Source organism: Humulus lupulus, chromosome X (assembly GCF_963169125.1).
Source record: "Humulus lupulus chromosome X, drHumLupu1.1, whole genome shotgun sequence".
Classification (NCBI taxonomy): Eukaryota; Viridiplantae; Streptophyta; class Magnoliopsida; order Rosales; family Cannabaceae; genus Humulus; species Humulus lupulus.
Window position 1 is genome coordinate 46,453,536 of NC_084802.1, and position 17,376 is coordinate 46,470,911.

Below are 17,376 nucleotides of genomic sequence, written 5' to 3' on the forward strand. Positions count from 1 at the left end.
GTTTGACAAGTTGTATGCAATGCTTGACATGGATAAGTCATTCTTTGACTTGAAATTGGAAGTCCCTTACAGATGCCTTGGATTTTCCTTAAGCTCTCGCTCTTATTTCTGATAAGTGAAATATTGATCATATATTTTTAATTTCTTTAGGCTTAGAGATTGTTAGTTTTTAGTTATTTTAATGATTTTAATTTAGTTTTTGATATTGTGTGATTTGTAGGGTATATAGAATTTTTGATAGTTAAAATCTACATTTATTAGTTTTAAAATAGATTTTGTTTAGGGAAGAAATTTCACATAACCAAAGGTTCAAAGGACAAAGTCCAAAGGTTAGGTAGAAACATATTGGGATTAGTGCATTTTAAAGCATATGTGTTGGACAATGTCTTATGAAATAAATAATTGAAATGAATTTTCAGCATATATTGATTGTTTATTATAATTGATAGAATAATATTATATGAATATCATAAAATTCTCAAATTTGTTATTGTGACTACAATTTTGTATTGGTACAAGATGATTAAGATTGTAGGGAACAAATTTAAATAGTTCGCAGTAAAACAAAGTTATATGGAATATTTGGATTAAATATTATAAATATGGTTCACTAGTATTATGAATACATGTAATCTAGATCCGGATTGCTGATGTAGTTGGACATCTTAGTGGATGTGCTTTGTTTAAATTGATTATACATGAACATGACCCGATATGTTATTAATACTTAATAATATTGTTTTACTTTATAAGTATTAATTAAACATATCAATAAGATGATCATATACAAATTGATCTTAATTCCGAAGTTATTATAAACTCCTGTTTATGTCATATGAGTTATTTGATTCACTCGTTATGGTTTGTCAAAATGATCAGACTGTAAACTTTTTTTTTGAGAAATAATTAATGTAAATGGCTGAGGACATAATATACAGATGCAGAATCTATACCTTTCCGAAAGGAATTGAATGATGGTTCTCTTAAGGGTTAGCTTTTGGAACTGAAAGGTTATTGAGCTCAAATTATGAATTAACCTTTTTATGGTACTTAAGTAAATAAGATATAATTAAAGAGGTTAAATGGTAATTAATTCCTATGTTAATTATGAACCATTAATAGATGATTAAATTGTGTATAGTGATTAAATCGATGGACATTTTTTATACTTAAAAGTACTCAATAAATAAATGTCTATAATTACAAGAGTGTAGTCTCATATTTTTAGTGAAATAATATTGAGATTAATAAACTAAGGTTATTATATTAAAGAATTTTAATTAATAATCTAAATTTATTGGAGCTTAAAATTATAGGTCCATAGGTCCCCAAGATGGCTCTATCAACACTATTCAAGGTAAGAGTTGAAATTTGAAAAAATTAGGGAAATAACATATTTAGAAGAAATTTGTTCTTCATGGTCAAATATGTAAATGAGATAAATTATTTAATTAATATATTAATTTTCAAAATTAGTATTTTAATTAAATGAATTTTTTAAATAAAATGACATTTTTGAAAATGGCTATTTAAATAATTTAGATAATTAATTTTGAACTAATTAGTTTTATTTATTTAAATAATGTGAAAATATATTTATGATAATTTAAATTGGATTTGAATTTGAAATGATATTTATTCTTTAGTTAATCAGTTTAGATATTTTCAAATAAATAATTATTAAATAATAGTTAAATAAAAGTGGTTAGAACGCACCCCTAAAATCAGTGATATGTTACATGACAACTACAGTGGCGTGTAACAAAGATCCAAAATTGGATCTTGATATATTTATTTATTTATTTTATAATTGATTCATAATTTGAATTTTGAATTTAATTAATTCTTTTTATAAATCTATCAAATAGAAATAGTTTCATAATACACTTAAGTGGGAAAATATTCTAGAGAAAATTTGAAGCTTTTCATCGAGAGAAAAATATAATGTAATATTTTTCCTATCCCTGAAAACTGTCTCAAACCTAATATTCCAAGATTTCATGAGTTGAGTACATGTTGTGAATCATAAATTTTTCCACTATTACATAACGTGCCCACACACGTCTTGAGGTGTAGAGATACTTCATGAAAGATCTTGGTCTGAGTATTCACAAGATTGCATTGGATTAGATGTTCGTGTTGAGATTAGTGCTCTTTAAAGCATATGTTTTGAACAATGTTTTATGAAATAAATAATTGAAATGAAATTTTGCATATATTGTTTGTTTATTATTGTTATTAGAATAAATTATATGAATATCAGAAAATTCCCAAATTCGTTATTGTGACTACAATCTTGTATTGGTACGAGAGGATTAAGATTGTAGGGAATGAATTTAAACAGATCGCAGTAAACACAAAGTTATGCGGAATCTTTGGAATAAATATTGTAAGTATGGTTCACTGTATTATAAATACATTTAATCTAGATTCGGATTACTGATGTAGTAGGACATCTTAGTGGAGGTACTTTCTTTAAAGTGGTTATACATGAACATGACCCGATATATTATTAATACTTAATAATACCTTTTACTTTATAAGTATTAATTAAACATATCAATAAGATGATAATATACAAATTGATCTTAATTCCGAAGTTATTATGAACTCTTGTTCTTTGATTCACTCGTTATGATTTGTCAAAATGATTAGGCTGAAAATTTTTGATTTGGGAACTCATTGATGTAAATGGTTGGGGACATAATATACATATATGAAATCTATACCTTTCTGAGAGGAATTGAATAATGGTTCTCTTAAGGGTCGACTTTTGAAACTGAAAGGTTATTGAACTCAAATTCATAAATTAGTTTGTGAATTAACCTCAACTAGTAAAGTTAATGGTACTTAAGGAAACAAGATATAATTAAAGAGGTTAAATGATAATTAATTCCTACTTTAATTATGAACCATTAATAGATGATTGAATTGTATGTAGTGATTAAATCGATGGACACTTTTATGAATTAAAAGTACTCAATAAATAAATATCTATAATTACAAGAGTGCAATCTCATATTTTTAGTAGAATAATATTGAGATTAATAAATTAATGTTATTATATTAAAGAGTTTTAATTAGTAATCTAAATTTATTGGAGCTTGAAATTATAGGTCCATTGGTTCCTGAGATGATTCTATCAACACTATTGAATGTAAGAATTGAAATTAAGAAAAATCAGGAAAATGACATATTTTGAAGAAATTTGTTCTTTAGGGTCAAATATGTAATTGAGACAAATTGATTAATTAATATATATTAATTTTCAAAATTAATAAATAAATTAATTATATTTTCGAAAATTATTTTTTATTAATATGAAAATTTTGAAAATAGCATTTAATTAATTAATTTTATTTATTTAAATATTGTAAAATATATTTCTGATAATTCAAATTGGATTTGAATTTGAAATGATATTTATTATTTTATTAATATGATAAATAAGTTATCAGATTTAGATATTTTTAAATAAATAATTAAAAGAAAATGATTGGAACACATCCCTGAAATCAGGGATGTGTTACACGCATGCAATTTAGTTGGCGTGTAACAGAGTCCAAGAATAAGTTTTGGATATTTCTTTTATTTATTTAATTGTTTAATAATTGATTTTTAACTTTAATTTTGAATTTCAAAATTTTAATTAATTCTTTTATAAATTTAAATAGATGGAAATAGTTTTAAAAACATAAGATTTTTTATAGAAAGAAAGAGAGATTGTATTATTTTCTCTATCCTTGAAAACTGTCTTAGACCTAATATTCCAAGATCTCATGTGTTGAGAATATCTTGTGAATCAAAATTTTTTCCCTACCATTACTCTATGTGCTCATACACGTCTTGAGGTTTAGAGATACATCTTGGAAGATCTTGGTCTGAGTATTTTGAAGAGCTGCTTTGGATTGGATGTTCGTAGGAGATACAAAAATGTAGCGATGATTCTTGATAGTTCTTCAACTAATAAATCCTCATCTTTTATTTCTCTAAATTAATGTATTGCATGTTAATGGATCCAATTATTTAAAGTTTGTTTAAATAATATTTTTTGAAATCTCTAGGCCCAACACCCCCGTGCTTTCCGCTGCACACACGGTAAACCTGTTACCAACAGTAATTTGGAGGTACTAAAAGATAGCGATGATTCTTGATTGTTCTACAACTGGTAAATCCTCATCTTTTTCTTTCTCTATGATTAATATTTTTCATATTAAATGATCCAGTTATTTAAAGATTGTTTAATTTTTTTTTGAAATCTCTGGGCCTACCACCCCTTGCTTTTCGCTGCATATATGGTAAAACAGTTACCAACAAAACAAAGTTGCACAAATCTCACAAAGGAGATGATCAACATATGACGAACTAAGTCGATTACAAATCTAGAGCAAATGTGACAAGCACAACACTAATCCCACCAATAATAGACTAAGGAAGAAAACCCCAAAGGGAGGACCACATTTAGCCCTGACCAAACTCACAAGATGAACCAAACAAGGCAAGGTTATACAAAACTAGCACAAAACAACAAAATCCCCAAAGGACAAGGAGATAAATCCCACTATTACAGCAACACAGCCAAGAAAAACACACAAAATAAAAATAAACAAGAAAAACACACAAAATAAAAACAAACAAGAAAAACCAAACACAGGAACCCGACAAATTTTCGGAAGAAGCCAAAAACCCAAGACTCGATCCACCACCACACAAAACCAGTCACAATGAAGAAGAAGAAGAAGGGGCCAAAACCCCACGAGTCGAGAAAGAACATTCCATCTGAAGTATCTCATTTATATAAGTCTATATGTATGCTACCTATTGCACAAAATAACACATAATAGAAAACATAAATACATGCATAGATGTGATTTTCATACAGAGATTCGTAAATAGCACAGTAGAGATTAGAGAACTTACGAATATGTTGTGGAATAAGACTACACCCTTTGGATTCCCTAACGTTTTGTCATTGTTGAATGCTAGGTATTGCAAGGAATCCAAACAACTTTGAAACAAGACCACAATCTTCAAAGTCTTTCTCTAAAACAACCTAGTGTTTGTGTGAGCAAGTCTCAACACATGAGAAGAGAATTCTTAGAGAGAAAACTAAGACAGAGTAGGCGACTAGGTATAGAATATTAGGAGTAAAGTTTACCTTGTCAAATTCATCTAACCTAATGCATTCTATAACACTAGTATATATAAGCAATTAGCTAGAACATAAAATAAGTTTTAGTTTCCCATTTTATTTTAATTATTTAATAATTATAATTAATAAAATACTTGTCATAATTAACCAATTATAATTTTGATCTTTATTTAATTCATTTTATTAATATTAATACTGATTTATCAATATTAAAAAAATTATCCCAATTGTCTATAATACTCTCTTTGTGAGACTTTGCAATAAAATCCTCAATGTTTCTTCTATTTCTTTTCTCATAAAATATCAATAAATAATTTAACATTATATATTTCCATTGACCTAGTCAATATGATATTTTTATAATTAATAATTAAATTAATTATTCAAGACTACTAGGTTTATTTTGATAAGAGATGACATGGGGACCATGGATCCATAAACTCAAGCTCTAATAAGTTATTATGAGTTTATTTATAACAAATAATCTCACTATCTTATTAATTCCTCATGACTCCACTATAGACTGAGAATTGCACTCTTGAATTCATAGAACGCTTTACACCAAAGGTAAATATGTTGTTCATTGTTATAACCATAACTTTTATTCAATCCTCTATAGATGATCTACTAATGAGATGGGTGCAAATTACTGTTTCACCCCTTATTGGTATTTTATCCTTAACTCCCACTAAGTTCTTTGTAAATGATATTTCTGTAAACTTAATTATAGAAATAAGTACTCTATCATTTAACACTTGAACCATGCTATAAGAGAATCATTGTTTCACTTCTTAAACAGAAGCTATAGATTTCATGTCTATGATAAATGCTCACACTCAAATACTACTGAATCTCCAATATGTAAGTATGAGCTAGTCCGTAGGATAAGCTGGTAACGAATAAATCAAAAGACTTGAATAATATAATGAGCAGAATAATAATCACTGAGAATTAAGATTGATTTGACCTATGGTCAATGTTGTGATATAATTAGATTAGATAATATTGATACTTACTTATCTTATCAATAATCATTATTGGTTCAGTCCAATGTAACAAAATACATTCGTTCTTATCTACTTGGTCAATGTCCTGGATATGAAATCACACCAGATGTGTAAGTAGATCTTATCGTAGATTACTGAATCAGTAAAAATCCAGTGTATTGATTTAATCTTATGACAAAATACTTTTGAACATATAATTACAAATATAATCAACTGTGATCAAGTCACTATAATTATAACTATACATACGTTTGAAATTTTATAAATGTTTGTATTAATACTAATTAATCATGTAATAAAACAGGTAAACAACGCAATTTGATTGAACAAAATAATTTCTACTAATTTATTGATAATGAATGAATTGCATAAGAAATGTGGTTTTATAAGGCCATAAAACCCAAAAAACCTCCCACTTGCACTTTTAAAATGCGACATTTCTCTCAAACTCATTTCCTCTATATGCTTTAGAAAAGTTGTCTCTCCTAGTGTCTTTGTGAAGAGATCGGGAAGATTGTCTTCAGACGCAATCTTCATGACCTTCACTTCTCCCCTTGCCACATATTCTCTAATGTGGCTCTGAGGTTCTTTAGAATTGGCTATCTCTCCATTGTTGTCACAATACAAAATGAGGGGTTTATCCATTTCTAGAATAACACCAAGATTTGTATAGAACTTCCTCACCCAGATTATTTCCTTAGCTGCCTCAGAAGCAGCTATGTACTCAACCTCCATGGTAGAATCTGAGATCGCAGTTTGCTTAACACTTCTCCATATCACAGCTCCACCCCCAAGAGTAAACACTATTTCAGAAGTTGACTTCCTGTCATCAAAATCAGTTTGAAAATCTGAATCGATGTAGCCTAACGGATTTAGAATTCCACCTGAGTAGATTAGCCTATAATCCCTGGTTCGTCGAAGATATTTCAGTATGTGCTCTAATGTTCCCTTGACGGGTTTCACTGGTATCTGCTCACAACTCCCACTATATGGCAGATGTTCGGTCTAGTGCACAACATAGCATACATTAGACTTCCAACTGCGGATGCATAAGGAATCCTTCTCATATCATCTTCCTCTTCAGGAGTCTGTGGAAACTGCTTCTTAGAAATATAGATTCCATGTTGGGACGGTAAACCTCCTTTCTTTGAATCTGCCATAGATAAAGGCTTAAGCACCTTATCTATGTAAGCTGCTTGAGATAGAGCCAAAGTTTTGTTCTCTCCTATCTTTCAAAATCTGGATACCAAGAACATAATTTGCCTCACCCAAGTCCTGTTAGGATTAATGCCCTAAAAGCATGTAAAGACATTTTATTGATTTAAAATAAAAGTATAATTTTATTATATTTGAATGTTATAATTAATGTTTGAATTAATTATATAATAATATCAAGAAAATTCCTTATTCATTCATGAGAATATGATCTTGTATTAGTACGAGATAATTAAGATTATATATAATGAATAAAATAGTTAGTAACATATTAAAGTAAGGAATCTTTAATAAATGGTTACTAGTGCGGTTTACTAAGCATACGAGATGCGAGTGATCTAGATTTGGATTACTGATGTGGATAGACATCTTAGTAAAGGTGCCGTATATAATAGAGATTATACATGATAGGATCGATGTGAATTAATTATCTTTATAAGCTTGCCATTTGACATAGATATTTAATTCTTATCATAATAGATGATCATTTGTAGATTAGTCTAAATCTTGAGTATTCATGAACTCCTGTTTATGTTTATTAGATCTTTTGATTCACTCGTTAATGTTTCTTAGTATAATGAGGCTAATGACTTTTGTTTTGGAGATTCAATATCATGAATGGCTAGGAACACGATTTACAATAATGGAATCCATACTTTCCTAATAAATCAAATATTGGTTCCCTTAAGGGTTAATTCTGGAACTGAATAGTTATTGAGCTCAAATCTATAATATAATTATAGATTAATTATTCGCTAGTGAATTAATGGTACTTAAGGATCAAGAGGTAATTAGAAGGGTAAAATTGTAATCTTGACTAGCTTTAATTAACGAACCAATAAATGGAGGACAAAACTACATTTATTGATTATATTAATGGACTACAAGAGAAAACTCTGTAAATATAATTATATAAATACTTAGAGTGCAATTCCATATTTATAGTGGAGTAATCATGGAATTAATAAATAAGATTATTAGATTAAAGAGTTTAATTAATAATCTGATTTATTGAAGCTTCGTATTATAGGTCCATGGTCCCCAGATCACCTCTATCCTACACTATCAAGGGTAAGGATGTCAAAAGAAAAATTTGTAGAGAGAACGACTTAATTGCAAATGAATTTATTTTTCAGGGCAAGGAAATAATTATGTGATAATTATGGGCATTTGATTAATTATGAATGAATGAATTATTTAACTATATAGTTTTTATTTTGAAAAACTGTACGTTAAAATATATAGTAATCATATTTGGATTAATATAAAGAGAAATTAATAATTATCTTATTTATAATAAGATATTTATTTATTTAAAAATAATATTTTAAGATAAAGTTAATTTTGAATTAACTGATTTTATTTTGGGATAAATATATTGTCTTAAATATTAATAAAATAAATAAATGAGAAAATTAAGGAAAATACTAATGTGGCTCACGCCACTCATTGTATTGCAGAGTGAGTGGCGCCACACACATGAATTTCCTATCCATGGGATTTGAATTTTGAATTTCAAATAATTTATTTATTTAATTATTTTTTTAAATATGATTTAAATTAAATAATTAAATAGGTTATAACTGATCAGTTTTATTTTAAATAAAATAAAGATGAATTAAATTAGTTAATTATCTTTATAAACCAGAAAAGAAGTGATACTTTTCAAGACGAATAGCAAGAAGTGGTTTTCATTGACTGTCAGACTCTATCTCTGAAAAAAAAAAGCGATAGTTTTTTCTAAACCTGAAAAACTATCAATACATCTTCTCTTTAGATCTCATGTGTTGAGTACATCTAGAGATTCCTATATCAATCTTTTGAATCCTACGTGCCCACACATGTCCTTGTGTGTTTGAGGATTGGTATGGAAGATCAAGGTGTGAGCTTTTAGAATCTGAATTGGAAGATCGTTGATTTATACAAAAATATTCGTGGATACTTGATAGGTTTCAAGAGATAATCTCTAATCTATTTGTATATGATTTAATATATCCATATATGTATGTTCCTGACTAGTATTAATAAATTTTTTAAAAACCAAATTTCTACTGCGTATCTCTAATTTACACTTTTAATACCAACAAGTCCTTCATCTAGAATTGAGTTCCCAACCAATTCTTTATGTATGATAATTTATTGACATTGTTTCCAATGATCAAGATATCATCCACATAGAGAATCAAGAATACCACAATGTTGTTTTTTTTTGAGTTGGTAAACACAAGGCTCATCAACATTCTGCTCAAAACCGTAGGTTTTAATGATTTCATTAAACCTTAGATTCCAGGAACGTGAAGCTTACTTAAGTCCATAAATAGACATATTCAACTTGCAAGCTTTCTTTTCTTGTCCAGTTACTTTAAACCCTTTTGGTTGATCCATATAAATGGTTTCTTCTAGGTTCCTGTTAAGGAATGCTGTCTTGACGTCTATTTGCCAAATCTCATAATCAAGAGCTGCAGCTATCGATAAGAGTATGCGAATGGATTTTAACATGACAACTGGAGAAAAAGTTTCCTCATAGTCAACTCCTTCTCTCTGGGTATAATCCTTTGCCACGAGTCGAGCCTTGTAAGTCTCGATCTTTCCATCAACTCCTCTCTTCTTCTTGTAGATCCACTTGCACCCAAAGGCCTTAAAGTCACTAGGTGCTTCTACAATATCCCAGACGGAGTTAGAATACATGGACTCCATTTCCTATTTCATGGCTTCAAGCCAAAGATCCTTATTATAACTACCCATTTCCTGTTTAAAAGACAACAGATCATCGTCATGTGTGTCCCCAATGGCCATGTTGGTTTTACCATCCATATGATAGTGGATCGAGGTCTGAGAAACCCTCTCACTATGACGAGGCATCGTAACTATCTGAATCAGAAATGTGGTTCCTTGTTCTTCCTTGTTAATCTCGACTTGCGTCACTTGAGGAAGATCAGTAGGAATATTTTCATTTTCATCAACAGTGGGAATCGCTAATTTAAATTGTAATTCTGCCAGAACTACTTTGCTACGAGGTTTGAAATTAGACATGTAGTCCTCTTCAAGAAAAGTAGCATTTGTAGAAACAAATACTTTCTTATCTCGTGGACCATAGAACAGACCACCCTGAGTACCTTTAGGATAGCCAACAAACAAGAAAACTTCAGTTCGCGATTCTAACTTTCCTTCCTTTTTCCTCAGGACGTGAGTGAGACACCCCTAGATTCTATAATGATGCAAACTAGGTTCATGACCATTCCATAGTTCTAAAGGTGTTTTGGAGATAGCTTTAGAAGGCACGACATTTAAAATTTCACATGCGGTATGTATAATGTGTCCCCAAAAAGAGATCGGAAGAGTTGAATAACTAATCATGGACCGAACCATTTCCATTAGTGTCTAATTCCGATGCTCCGCAACACCATTTTGTTGCGAAATACCTGGGGCAGTACGTTGATATAATATCCCAAGTTTAGCTAAATGATTTGGAATTGCATATCCATGTATTCTCCACCCTATCAGATCGCAATATCTTTAACGTCTTACCAAATTGGATTTGAGCCATTGCAATGAATTCTTTAAACTTCTCAAATGTTTCAGATTTCTTATGCATTAGGTAAAGACACTAGTACTCAAGTAATCATCAATGAAAGTGACAAAATACTCATAACCACCCCTCGCTTGAACATTCAACGGTCCACATACATCTGAATGAACCAACCCTAGTGTTTTATGGCACTTTATCCATTTGCAGAGAATGGACGCTTGTTCATTTTACCCTTGGGACAAGATTCACAGATAGGTAGGTCACCCATTGTGAGTTCCCTCAAATGCCCAACCTTTGTTAGTCTTTTGATCATATCATAGTTAATATGACCAAGTCGGAGATGCCAAAGATTTATCATGTTATTGTTATCAATCTTTTGTCGTTTGGCGGTCCTAGATTTATCTACCTTAAATAACTTGTTATTAAAAGTGGAGGGTTCAATAACTCGTAAAAGGTATAGTCTGTTTTCCATACACCCAACACGCAGTTCACATCCATTCAATGAAATTGATATATTAAAACTTGTGAAAGCAACAACAAAATGTTGTTGATGTAACAAAGAAACTGAAATTAAATTCCGATTAATGTTTGGAATAAAATAAACATTATTTAAAACTAAATATTTATTTCCAAAATTTATACAAGCTTGTCCTCTTGCTTCAACTTTCACGAACGCTCCATTTCCGACTCTAAGCTTCAGCTCGCCTTCCTATACTGGTGTCCAATTCCTAAGTAGCTGTAAAGAAGTGCATACATGGTTAGTGGATCCAGAATCTATAATCCATATAGAAGTAGCATCTTCCAAAACACATGCATCCAAGACCAAAGATTGAGAATTACCTTGGGTTCCTCTAGCCTTGAGAGTTAGGCAATCCTTTTTCCAATGCTCAGTCTCCTTGCAGTGGAAACATACTCCTTTGCCTTTCTTAGCAGCAGGCTTTGCCCTAGCAGGTTTTATAACACCTCCAGCTAGTTTTGCTGTAGTTATGGCCTTTCCTTTCTTGTTCTTTCTCTTATTCCTCTTGTTTTCTTCGAGGATGAAGCTAAGTTAGCTTCTCTAGGATTGACCTCAGTAGCAGCAACAAGCTTTTTGTCATGTCCCTTACTCGGTCCACCATTGCTACCTTCAAACATTTGAAGCTCGTTCATGAGATGAGTCATTCCTGTAATGCCCTACTAATCCAGGGCCGTTACACCGTATGTTTAAAACAGTGTTTAACTCAATAAGCGAGTCATTTGGACTCAAAAGTGTGATTAAAATTGATACGATGGTTTAGATACTAAAAGTTTGGTCAATAAACTTGAACTTCTCATTTAAAAAGGTTTGACTAAATAAAAGGGATCCCAAAAGTTTTAAATCACAAATACAAATTTATCATAATTACAGAATTAGCCGACCTAAGTGGAAAAATCAAGTTATTATCCCATGTTCCTCAAAATATCTCGACCGTGGTAGCCAAGTAGGCCGAGTATGTATGCACCGCCCCTGAAGCTCTCCAACTCACGGCTAGTTAGTTACCCTTTTCCCTTACCTGCACCACAAAGCACCTGTCAGCCAAGGCCCAGCAAGAAAACTTAATCAAGTAAGACAGATATTTAGATAAGCATTCTTATCAAATACATGCTTTATAAATCATAACCATATATACGTGGATAATTCAAAAAGTATAACAACTCATGCCGAATAGATGCACAATGCATCCTTGTAATGGTCCCATCACTACAGCTTGGCCCCGCCACTATGATCTACATTATGCATGTAGTGCCTATAATGACCTCAAGACCGATGAGGCCCCACCACTACAGCCTACATTATGCATGTGGTGCTGATAACGACCTCCAAGCCGATAATGGTCTCCCGACCGAACAATCATTACAAACAAGTATATCAACATAGATTCAAATACATCAGACATTTAACTAATAAACGAATTCATGACACGGTCATTCCCATACCCTATGATCAAGGGCTCAAACCCTACACTCGGTGCATGTGCCAATTTTCTTACCTCAAGTCCTGAGCGATAAGGTAAAGCGACAATGAGCACGATCCTTTCCTTCAGAGCCTTGCGGTACCCCTAGTCACAACATATTTAAGGAATATCCATCAAGAACTAAGCCAATTAAGAACTTTAAGATCGAGTCCTAGCCCTCGGGACCCAGGATTCCACTAAACAGGGTAGTGGATTCATTCTTTAGCCCTTAGGTTTGTGTTCCCATTACCCAAACACCTGATTTTTGACTTTTTCCCCATTTTGAGCTGCGACACCCGTACAAAAGAGCCACTACGCTTGACTTGGCAGAGAGCCGCGACCCAAAATCCCCTGTACCTGTGCCGCAGTGCAGCCTGCCAAGCGCCACAACGCTAAGGCGGTTTGAGGCACCCCCCAAAGCCTCCGAGTTCAAGCGGGCCGCGGTGCTCCAAGAACAGCACTGTGGTGCAACCCCATGAACCCATAAATTTTAGTGATTCTAGAAATCGCAAACCGACCCAAAACTCACAAAGCCAACCCCAAAACATAATCCTAGCAGTTTTCGACCATAACAGCACCTCTAACAACTTAAACACACCACAACACCACCCATAATCCCTTAGTTTCCTCAAATACCCATAATTGATCAAGGCCATAAAAAACAACCCAAAATTTCAAATGTAGAATGTTTACCTCTCAGGAAACGAATCCCCCAACTGAATTCTCTTGCTTAGCAGCTTCCACTCTGTTGGATTAGCTTATACAGGATCTTTATTTATTTTCATGTATATCTAATATTAAACAAATTAATACGAGATAGCCTAAAACATGTTTCTAAAATTGAATTCAAAGAGAAACAAATAATATAATACTTACAGTATACGCAGCGGAATTAAGAGTCCTTCCTTCAGTTTCTCTAACTCTTGTATCCTTTCTGTCGCAGAGTATTATCAATAAACTGAACCGATCTTCTATTTTCTTCACAATCTTCCAATGTATCCTTAGAACCACCTAGACTAGTGTGGGAAATTCTCAACACATGAGATAGATATAGAGAGAAGAAGAGAAAATAACAAAGTGGCTTAGAAAAGGACTTGTGGTTAGAGAGAATATAAAACTATCAGAAAATCTGACTTGTGACTTGTTCAAACTTCTATTTTGACTTCTCTCTAAGCACTCCTTTTATAGACTCAATTAGGCCATTTAATTTAATTAAAAAATCAATAAAATAACAGCCATTATGAAGCCCTAGGTCGAAATTATCATGGGCTATAGGCCCGTGAAATTTCCCATTTGATTATAAGCCCATTGGACTTAAAATCAAGGCCTATATTATTTTCTATTGATTTAATTAATTAAATAATTATTTAAATCCTTTATCAAATTAATTATTTATAATTTGAACCTTGATTTAAATGTATTTATTAATTTAGATACCAATTTATCTTAATTAATAAATCTGCCATAATTTCTCCTTTCTTCTCAAAATTACACAACTCTGTGAAACTATCCAAAATTGACCTGGTCAACTTTGATAATTCTAATTGATGATTAAATCAATTAATTGAGACTATCTAGATGATTTTATCCAAGGTACAATGGGGACCATGGGCCTATGAAATCAAGCTCAAATAAGTTATCATAAATTTAACAAATAATTTACTAACTTATTAATTCCTCGTGACTCCACTATAGACTTGGAATTGCACTCTTGAATTCATAGAACGCTCTATAACAAATATAGATACGCTATTAATTATCCATTGTTACAACCATAATTTTCACTCAATCCTCTATAGACGGTCTACAATGAGATAGGACTAAAATAGCGTTTTACCCCTCATTGTATTTTATCCTTAAAACACTTAGTTCCTTGTAAATGATATTTCAGTAAACTAATTTAATTACTGAAATGAGATCTCTATCATTTAACACCTTGAACCAAACTAAAAGGAAACCATCGTTTCACTTCTTCATCAAAAGCTATAGATGTTCATATCTATGATTAACACTTCCACTCAATTAAACTATCGAGTTCCCAAGATGTAAGTATGGGCTAGTCCGTAGGGTAAGCTGGTAATGAACAAGTCAAAGAACTCAAATAATACAATTAGTTAGAATACTAACCACTCAGAATTGAGATTGAATTGACCTATGGTCAACTATATGATATGACTAGAATAGATAATAACAGTATGTTTACTTATCTTATCAACTGTCAATATCGGTCCAGTCCGATGTAACAAATACATCCGATCTTATCTACTTTGCTAATGTTCTGGAAAGAACATAACACTATAATGTGTAAGTAGATCATATCGTAGATTGGCAAGTCAGTGTAAATTCGGAGCACTGACTAATCTTAGTACTAACTTATTTTGAACATATAATAATATTTATATTCCACTGTGATTACGTCACTATAAATAAGATTAGCTGTATGCTCGGGATTTAATAGAAGTTTATATTAAACAAATAATCATGAAAATAAAACATGTGAGCAAAATGATTGACCAAGTCAAAAATGATTTCTATTCTTTTATTGATAATAAAATGAGATTACAAAGAATTTGTGTTTTAATTAGGGCATAAAACCCCAACAGTTCGACCCTAAGAGTTTGTAATGACCTATGCCTACTTGCACTTTTATTAATTAAAAAAGCCTCAGACTCAAGATCAGAAGAACAAGATTCAACTGAGTTTCCAAAGCCTTAGAGTGAATAAAATTGGACATAGATTTTGTATGTAAATTGTGCATGAGAGCTAATGATTGTGAGAGATCTCTATTCATAGACTCTCTTAGTGGGCCATGGGCCTTACAAACATGAAATAGGCTCTACACACATAATGGTGGCTTATTACAAATGAATATACAATAAAAGAATATAAAAGATACATTCAAATATCAATTACATAAATATCTTCTAAGATTTAGGTCATTCTTATTGAAGAAAGCATCCTTTGAGTAGGTCATTCTTTTGTGTAGTCTGTATCCTAAAATATCATCGACCAAATCCTTGCAGCCGATGAGACACCATTTGAGCAGTGCTCTACAAATGATACTTTTCCTCTTGTTACTTGACAAAAGCAACTCCTCCTGATACCCTTGATCGGAAATGACCAACACATGCAAACCGACCAACACGGATGAGTTCAATACCAAATGCTACCACATGTCATTTTTATATGCCACATCATCATGTCCAACTTTGGGTTAAACAATAAATAAAAAAATTTAACAAAACTTCAAAGAAAATGGAACCACCCTAAAGAAACTATGGATGCAAATAATAAAGACAAACCTGAGACACAAGGCTATGAGGATAGGAATGATGGTGGAATGACAAGAAAAAAAACAATTGAACAAAGTTTTTTTTTATCAGGAATATTTTTTTGGTAACCTTGCTCATGATACCATGTGGAAAATAAATGACTACATTTCTTATTATTCCACAGAAAGAAAATATTACAATATATATAGGGAAAATAAGCAATCAAGTTACCTAAAACTAAGGATGTTTACACCAAATTAGGATAAGAAAATCCTCAAAGAAATCAACATAGTTGGCTACTTATCTTTGCCAACATATTACAAAATATATAAACTAAGAAAATGTATTTTCCAAACCTAGTAACAAAATCATGGGATTTTAACAATGGTAGGGTGTTTAAATAGTAGCTAGGACATGGGTTTTGAGAGTGATGGCGGTGGATTTTTCCCAATTTTTTCTCCTAATATAAAAAGGTGGTGGTGGTTTTTTTTCTGTTCTTTTTTTATTTAATTTAAAAATAAATTTATATTATTTAAAATATATTTTATACTACATTTTTATGTTAAATTTAATTTATATTAATTTTTAATATATTTATGAGGTAGACTAATAAGGAGATGACACCTTCACACATACAATATCACTTCAGCTAAAGTTAACGATGTTAAGGGTGAGTAGCAACGAAAACAATGTTATAGCATGCTTAGATAGTTTTGGTGTAAAAAAAGATTGGGTAGTTAATTGTAACAAACTAAAAATCTTGGATAGTTTCGCTGCAAATTTCCCATTTATTATTATTAATGGTTGTACAACATGTTACTATTACTCTTACAATTACATTAGATACAAATCTTCAATCTTTAGATAATACACATTTTAAAGAACTAAATGTTACAACTTGGACCACCTCACTTCTAGTTTAGTGGTGACTTGCACTGCCATCCGAGTCTGATTGGTGCAATATAAATAGGAAGACAACATTTGATTGGATTATATTTGATTTAGATTGGGATAGTTTAATATTATATTAATTTTTAAGTATAAAAATATTTAAATATCGATATTATAATTTATTTTCAATTATTTTAATTTAAATTAGAATAAAAAAATGATATTTGTAGGGTCCACTAATATTAAAATGTGTAATTGTTGTAAGACCCACTAGTTTTGTTTTGATTACATAGGGGTGGGGGGAGGGATTGAACCCTTGACCTCCTCAACAAGAAGA